At 38.5% G+C, this 7,355-nt stretch overlaps 1 pseudogene across 1 annotated transcript; it reads right to left on the reverse strand.

The window, feature by feature from the left end:
- Nucleotides 1-1,485: 1,485 nt before the first annotated feature.
- On the reverse strand, nt 1,486-7,061 carry LOC146454457 (heat shock 70 kDa protein 12A-like; annotated as a pseudogene). Its single transcript, XR_014859214.1, has 5 exons — nt 7,005-7,061; nt 5,382-5,704; nt 4,620-4,844; nt 3,821-3,998; nt 1,486-3,206 (listed from the first exon to the last, which is right to left on the reverse strand). The product of XR_014859214.1 is annotated as a heat shock 70 kDa protein 12A-like (transcript).
- Nucleotides 7,062-7,355: the final 294 nt, after the last annotated feature.

The following is a 7,355-nucleotide window of genomic DNA, read 5'->3' on the forward strand; positions in this document are numbered from 1 at the left end:
AAGCCGGAAGTGTCTTCCAAATGTCACGCAATGCCACAAATGTTCGAACTGACATGTTGTTCTCCAGGAATCTAAGTCGATCGTAATTACTTTCCGCTTTCAATGAAAGTACAACTTTGAGGGAAAATATTTGGAGATAAGGAAGTAATATCTGTGTAAATATAAATTTTCCGCTCCAGTGGCGGGGAAAATTAGCTACAGCTATTTGTATTGTTCTATGGGCTCCTGACGTATCTGTGGATCAATGACCCTCAGAAAATGTTGTTCCTTTTTCCACTGCTGTGCGATCTAGGTAGGGTCCAGTTTGTATAACGTGGATAAATGTCCTTCAAGTTTAGCGAGAGAAACGAAAATTTAATTATTTTTGTCCAGGTTTACGCTGATAAATCCCTGACGTAAGAGCTTATTTAACGTTTTAACATCCGATCAGGCGTCTTTTCAGGATTTAACCAGCCGCCACCCCTCCCCCTTCCCAACTCAAATAAACTGTGTGTGATCGGACTCTCATTTTGTGCGCCAAACAGGATTCACAGAAAGTCAAACCACTATTTGTCTGCCGGGCCTCAGATTTCCACGATGTGTAAAACGCGTCTTTAGAACAATTGTGCATCTAAAGCCTGCATGAAAACTTCGCTGTGAAAACTTCGCTGCATTAAATATAGTTTTTTTTTTTTTTGGAGGTATCGGGGGGGGGGGGGGGGGGGGACAACTGGACACAAAAGTATTACAGCATATAAAATGTATATATTACAGTTTTATAACGGCAGAGAGCCATCCCAGATGATAAAAACTGAAAATGATCTTATTAATTTGTTCTACGTAGTGTATGAAAACATTTTTGTTTTTTTATTTTTCAGTTTTTACAGTCTTTATATTTCCAGTCCGGGAAGAACGCTAAAATTCTCAAGGACAGGTAGATATCTTTAATAAGAAGCAAAATCATTGCATCCTCCGGCCCGGCTGAAATACGACTAACTGTACAAGGGAATTAAAAAATATCTATAAACATCAAGTACTGAGTTCTAGGACAGATTACCGGCCACGGACGAAAACGGAAGTATCACCAGTATGCTGTATATTTACTTTCATTTGATGGCTTTTTACCCAAAAGACTTTAATAAACTTATTGTTCTTTAAAGATCTTGCCAAAAAATTGAATACTACTGAGTTGGAAAAGGAGTCACCGGTGGTAAGCGGTACAGGCAAGCTGACTGCAAGACACGTCTATCTCACTCTGTGATGTTTTAGCCGGAAAACCTTCGCGGTTTATTCTATTTAACCTAGAAAACTTACGGTAATGTTTGAAGTTTACTAAACTTTATTTATGGACGCTTAGAGGTGAATTTAAATGTCTAACTGAGGGCCTGAAGGTCCATCAAGCTCGTTCCCCCAAGTTCCAACTTACAACCCAAGCCGAAACGAAACCGTGGTGTAACGGATAATGACCTCCCCACTCTCCCTCAAAATCATATAAGACAAAATAAATATTATAAAAAGCAATATGCAGGATCATTTTATTAATCTGTTCACTAAAATATCAACTCTCACATGCAAACTAAAGCAAGATATCGAAGACATTCAAGTTCAATCAAAGAGATTCATATCATCATATTAACTCATTAATACAAATATATAAGGAACTAAATTTTTGGTCGGAAAAACCAAGACGAGGAGCGACAAACATGTTGGTAAAAGTGGTGTAAGTCTTCCAAAACTGCTAAAATTTAAAATCGCTTTATGTGTGCCGTTCCTTCACAAAATTAATAAATGCGAAAGATCCTCTGTTACTGGGTTAGCGTCACAATAGCCGCTAAACCCGTTCTACCCAAAATTCTGCCGTGAAGCAAAAATTTAGTGAGTGACACAGGCAAACAAGGACCTTCCGATAACTAATTGTTGTACCAGCGAGCTACAGGAGACTGTTGGGAGCTAACGCGATTAAATACTTTGTTGTAATTTTCTTTTCTTGTGCAATTTCTTATAGCTATACATAATTTTGATTTATGTTCACATTTGCTTCTGCTCTTGTTTTGACAATGCAATTATAAAATGTTTTCAAGGGGATAGCTTATCATTGAGAAATTCGGTCCATTCCCTTAACTTTAATTAACCACTTACGTACAGGCAAAGCCTAAGTTTTACGTGCTCGTTGTCTATGACTTACAGAAAAAGTCAAGTGTGGTTTCTTCCTCATTACCACTCGCAATATCCAAGGCTGTGGCGGTTATTTCTGTTCCACCAAAGCACATAGTTACTTCAATCTCTCTGTCACGGCCTCTGCCGGTGTCAGGAGATTGGACTGTGATGCTGCCAATTTTGGTCAAACCAGGCTCTGTCACATACTGGGTATCTGGGTTTCTTGCTGTATAGAAACCAAACGTAAACGCCGTATCTTTAGCACGAACGGGGTGAAAGATTTTTTTGGATTTCCTCTCCAACCTTCACGGTCTCATCTGCCCTTACAAAACAGGCAAATATGTCCCTGCACCTTTCAATGCCATCTGCAACGAATTTCTTTTCCTCCGGGTGAACGCCGATAAATATTCGCGTTGTGTTGGCGCCATAGGTTACACCAATAACCCGTGCAGAAATTTTTCCCGGCATTTTTCCAAACATCACGGCACCCTGGACAACTGCAATGGTTGCGTTACGTGGGATAATGACACGGCATCTTTCGGTTAACTCATTTTTTATTTCTCGCTGGAGAAGAGGAGAATCAGAAAATCCCCCCACCAGAAGCATCGCTTTGACCTTGGAAAGCTCTGGTTTCTTCATGAGGGTAAGTAAGTGGTCTTTCATGGCCTCTAGAACCGGTGTAAAGAGACCTACCATTACTTGTCGACTTAAACAAAGGTACTCGTTTCGAGCCATTTTGATGTTGTCAGCACCATAATGCTCGAGGGCTTGGGGTCGAATTTCAGCAAAGGAAGTTGTAAAACTGCACGGCAGCAAGATTCTTGTCTCTTTATTATCCAAGGCGCGATTATTGCGTTTCTTCTCCTCAAAATCGTTCATCAACTTGAGCCAGTCAATAGGGAACAGTTTGCGGTAATCGTACATCTCTTGGTCACCAAAAAGCTCATTCAAAAGACTTTCAAACTGGTAATTCACTTTAAGACCACCATACGGCCCGCCAGTTACCTTGTAGATCTCTCGAATGTTGCCATCAACCTGTTTTTCATGGACCGTCACGTCAAGAGTTCCCCCTAGAAACAAAAAAGTCATACACTTTTTGTTAAATGGTGGCCGGCCAATCGTTTAAACTATCGCTCCTATGAGGGTCAAGATAGATAGATAGATAGATAGATAGATAGATAGATAGATAGATAGATAGATAGATAGATAGATAGATAGATAGATAGATAGATAGATAGATAGATAGATAGAAATAAACTATTATAAAGGTCAAGAAACCACCTTCATATAGGTCTTAAGCTGTATTTGCAAATACAGCTAAAGACCTACATGAAGTTGGTTTCTTGACCTTTACAATTAGTTTATTTCAACAATTATTCAAGTCTCCACGATTGCTTCCAGTGATCCTTCATTTTAGGACTTTGTGGTTGGCATTGTTTGTTGACTTCTCTACAATTCAAGTAGATAGATAGATAGATAGATAGATAGATAGATAGATAGATAGATAGATAGATAGATAGATAGATAGATAGATAGATAGATAGATAGTATAGATAGTATCGATAGATAGTGTGCGCTTGTTATATTTCGACGTGCATTTCGCCGTTTTAAGCTAATACCAAAGTGTTCTATATGGTATGGATCATATACTCATTAAAAAAAAAAAAAAAAAATGAGTTATAACCTCCAATGTCGACAACCATGTATTGAGCATTTGGTTCAGATAGAAGTCCGCTAACGGGAACCTTGAGCCTCTCGGATTGTATCGCATCCATCTTTTTCTCCGTGCAGAAAATGGCTGCGGCTTCGGGTTCCAATGCAATTATTAACTGGTCTGGACGATCACGTGACACGATACCAGCCTGTGTGCACAAAATGAGAGATGGATTTGGTCTTAGTGCAACGAATGTTGACCGCTGTTGTGGAAAATCAATTTTCCTTTTTAACTACCGGATTGGAGATGAGAATTTGCTGAAAAAAAGATCAACATATTGAAAAGCGCAGGAGTTAAATGTACTGCAATTGCGTCTTTTATAAGTAATTAATGTAGTTCTGGTGGATATTTTTCTTTCGAATAATTATTTGTTTAATATAGCGCAGACCACCGATAGTCCCTATCTGTTCTTGGGGTCGACAGTAAAACAAGCAAAACACAATAAAGCACGCGAAAATTCCCGGCTTGTGTGAGGAGACGCTACGTTGATTAATAAAGAGCTCGTCAAATAAATTTTCCGGTACTGCATCTAATCAACACATTTCACAGACAAACTGGTGAGCTGTCTTGTCATCATTCTCAACATCGGTTCCTTCTCGCCATGTCGGAAGGAGTGCAATTGTGTCTAGTATATTAACTCTCATGAGCACGTGTATTGTATTTTATTTTTCAGTTTCTGATGGGCTATGGCTTTTTTTTTTTCGGATGCATATTGTAGCGTATGTGTCTGGCATTTGGAAAATAGAATACCATGGAAACAAATTAATACCTCATAGGCTGCCTCTCTCATGAACTGCTTGGCTCTTGGGCTCCATATAGCAGGCACCGTTAACACCCATTGGATATCTTCCACTGTAAAATCTTCTACTTCTGCCTGTTGTCTAATAAGATTGACCGCTTCGTCCCCCAAAAACTTGATGGAATATGCAAACACGGTCTTGGCCTCCACACGTCTCCCTCTGGAGTCATAGATCATGGTTTTCAAGTCTATATCCTATAACAAAGAAAAGACGGTTGTTTGCCAAAGAAACGTGGAAACATTTTATACTTTTGTCACGGAAAAGGACGCAGTATATTCCAATTTTTGAAAAAAAAGGGTCTTTCTAAATTTTTTTGCTACAATAACGACAGATCAATGGAGCATTAACCTACCACACGAAATTGTTTACAAGTAAACTTCTAAAACTGGGACAAGGTTTAGTGGTACTTGCGTTCAGGGTACACATGCACGCACAGAATTCGCCCTCCGCCCCCAAATTTTGACTAAACAAGTAGAAAATACGTAACCAGTTCTCGTTCGTCTTTATGACTAACCTGTTTTCAGCTTCATGCTTAACTTCAACACCTGTCATTTATAGTTTTTGTTCTGTCTGTTTGTGAGATACTAATGATAAACCCAAGCAAACAGTGGCCACGCCAAATAAGTAACAGAGCATTACTTGTAAAATAAAATCCTAACTAGCATGATTTATATTTGCTAATGCAGAGTTCTTCAGTCGCCATTGTGTTGGGATCAATCAGGACGACTTACCTCATTGTTATGCAATTCCATCTTGAAATGTTGGAAGAAGAAGTATTGTTTTTCTTCATACATACTCCTAAGAATGGCAAACTTTTCAGCTGCTTTATAACCAAATGAGTGAAACGACTTGTCTGGTTTGAGCAGCAGGCATGTCGGTGTCTTGCTTGTTCGATGACCAAGTTCACTAACCCAGTCTCTGTTCATAAAAATAGACTTTTCACCTTCTTTCTTGTTAAATGAAAAAGCAAAGCCACTGTAAGTTGTCCCGAAGTCAACGGCCACCGTTGCTAAGTAAGGTTTGTCCGAATGTAGATTTGAACTTGTTTTATCTGCTAGAAAATTACAAAGGCCAACATGACTGCTTTATAATATTTAATTTTACAATGTGGAAATTAAGATAGTAAGTCCTCTAAACAGAGATGACCACTTAATGGATGGTTGTTATAGCTTGACACTAGAAATCTGTGACTTCAGACTAATTTCACCAACATCTCTACTATACCAAGTTGCTATTATTATGTTAAGAAGTTTTCAAAAGTTAATTAGAACCAAAGTTAACTCTCGGTGTTAATGGTGGCATTAGGTGCTTTGTTGTAAGCATCTCTTCACAAGTTATATGTTGAATGACAGGTATAAGGTTAAAGATATCATGAGAGAGCCGGTTTCCAACGTGGGTTACCTTTGGAATCTTTTTGTTGCTTTGCACCCGAGGGAATAATATTATCGCTATTTTCATCGTCAACAAGATCATTTTATGGAGGGAGAAAAATCTGAGTACGCAGCAAAAACCCCTTAGAGGAACAAGAAACAATATGTCCTAACGCACTTTTTGCGCACATTAATTCTTAATCTTTCTTTCAGAATTTTGGCTCAAAATAAATATTTCATGATGTATGGAGCTCTGGTATTTGGATGACATTAGGAAATTTTGGAAGTGCTAACTACAACGCAACCTTTAAGATAGGTTATGTCAAGTTTTTGTAAGTAAAAAAAGATCATGTTCGACCCTCACACGGAGATGTTTAGATTAATCGCATTCCCTATTCAGTGATTGCGGAAAAGCTAAAGAGATTGTAATTCATGTAATGGTTGTATAAAGAAAGATATGTCGTCACGCAATGTTCTTTAAACTTAAGTAAAACAACGCCGCCTTACTTTGGCACGCGTTAACAACACGCAAAATATAGCGGTAGTAGCTAAGAACCTCCAAGGTGGTTATGTCATTAACCCTGAGTTCCGGTTAGGTTTCACAGAAATTTAAATTAAGTTTTAGGATGTCCTTTCTTTGTATATTTTGATTACAACAAGCTGTTTCTTAGAATATCGACATATCTGCTACTATCTAGACCTTTAAGCTGTAAATTAGTTAAAACCATGATAGCTTTTAAGCCCTGTTCGCTTCAATCAAATTTAATCCAAACATATTCTGTACTCGAATTCAATCGATCTGGTCGATTCGTTCTACTTCGAATATACAAAACTTCCTAAAAAAAACAACGAGCGTTAAACGTCAGGGAATTGATGGCGACTGCTTTAAGTGACCAGCTGCTGATCTTTCTCTATATAGTTCCTGCCTAAACATTTAACGCAATGATGTAAGGTTTTTAACATTAAAGTTGTACTTTAGCTTACCCGGAGATGAACAAGCCATGTTTTGAAAACTATCCTTGTCTTATGGAGGGACACGAAGAAAGCAGATTTCATGAAACTGTACTGATCGAGGGTTTTTTCCCCGAAAATGATCAACCAATCAGATCCCTTACCCTAGTGACCTCAGTACTCTTATGAATGAATAATCAAAGCTGTTGTCAATAGTTTCCGGTTTCGTGACTTCCGCTTTAAATTTCTGTGTTGTATTTGTTAATTTAATGACTGATCGTATTCTTGTTACTAGAGAGGGGTAGGGGGTGGGGGAGAGGGACGTAGCAACCTTTGATATGGGGAGAAACAAAGGACATTTATCCTGAAAGGCACTGCTGGTAT

Source organism: Pavona decussata, unplaced genomic scaffold (assembly GCF_977016875.1).
Source record: "Pavona decussata unplaced genomic scaffold, jaPavDecu1.1 SCAFFOLD_300, whole genome shotgun sequence".
NCBI lineage: Eukaryota > Metazoa > Cnidaria > Anthozoa > Scleractinia > Agariciidae > Pavona > Pavona decussata.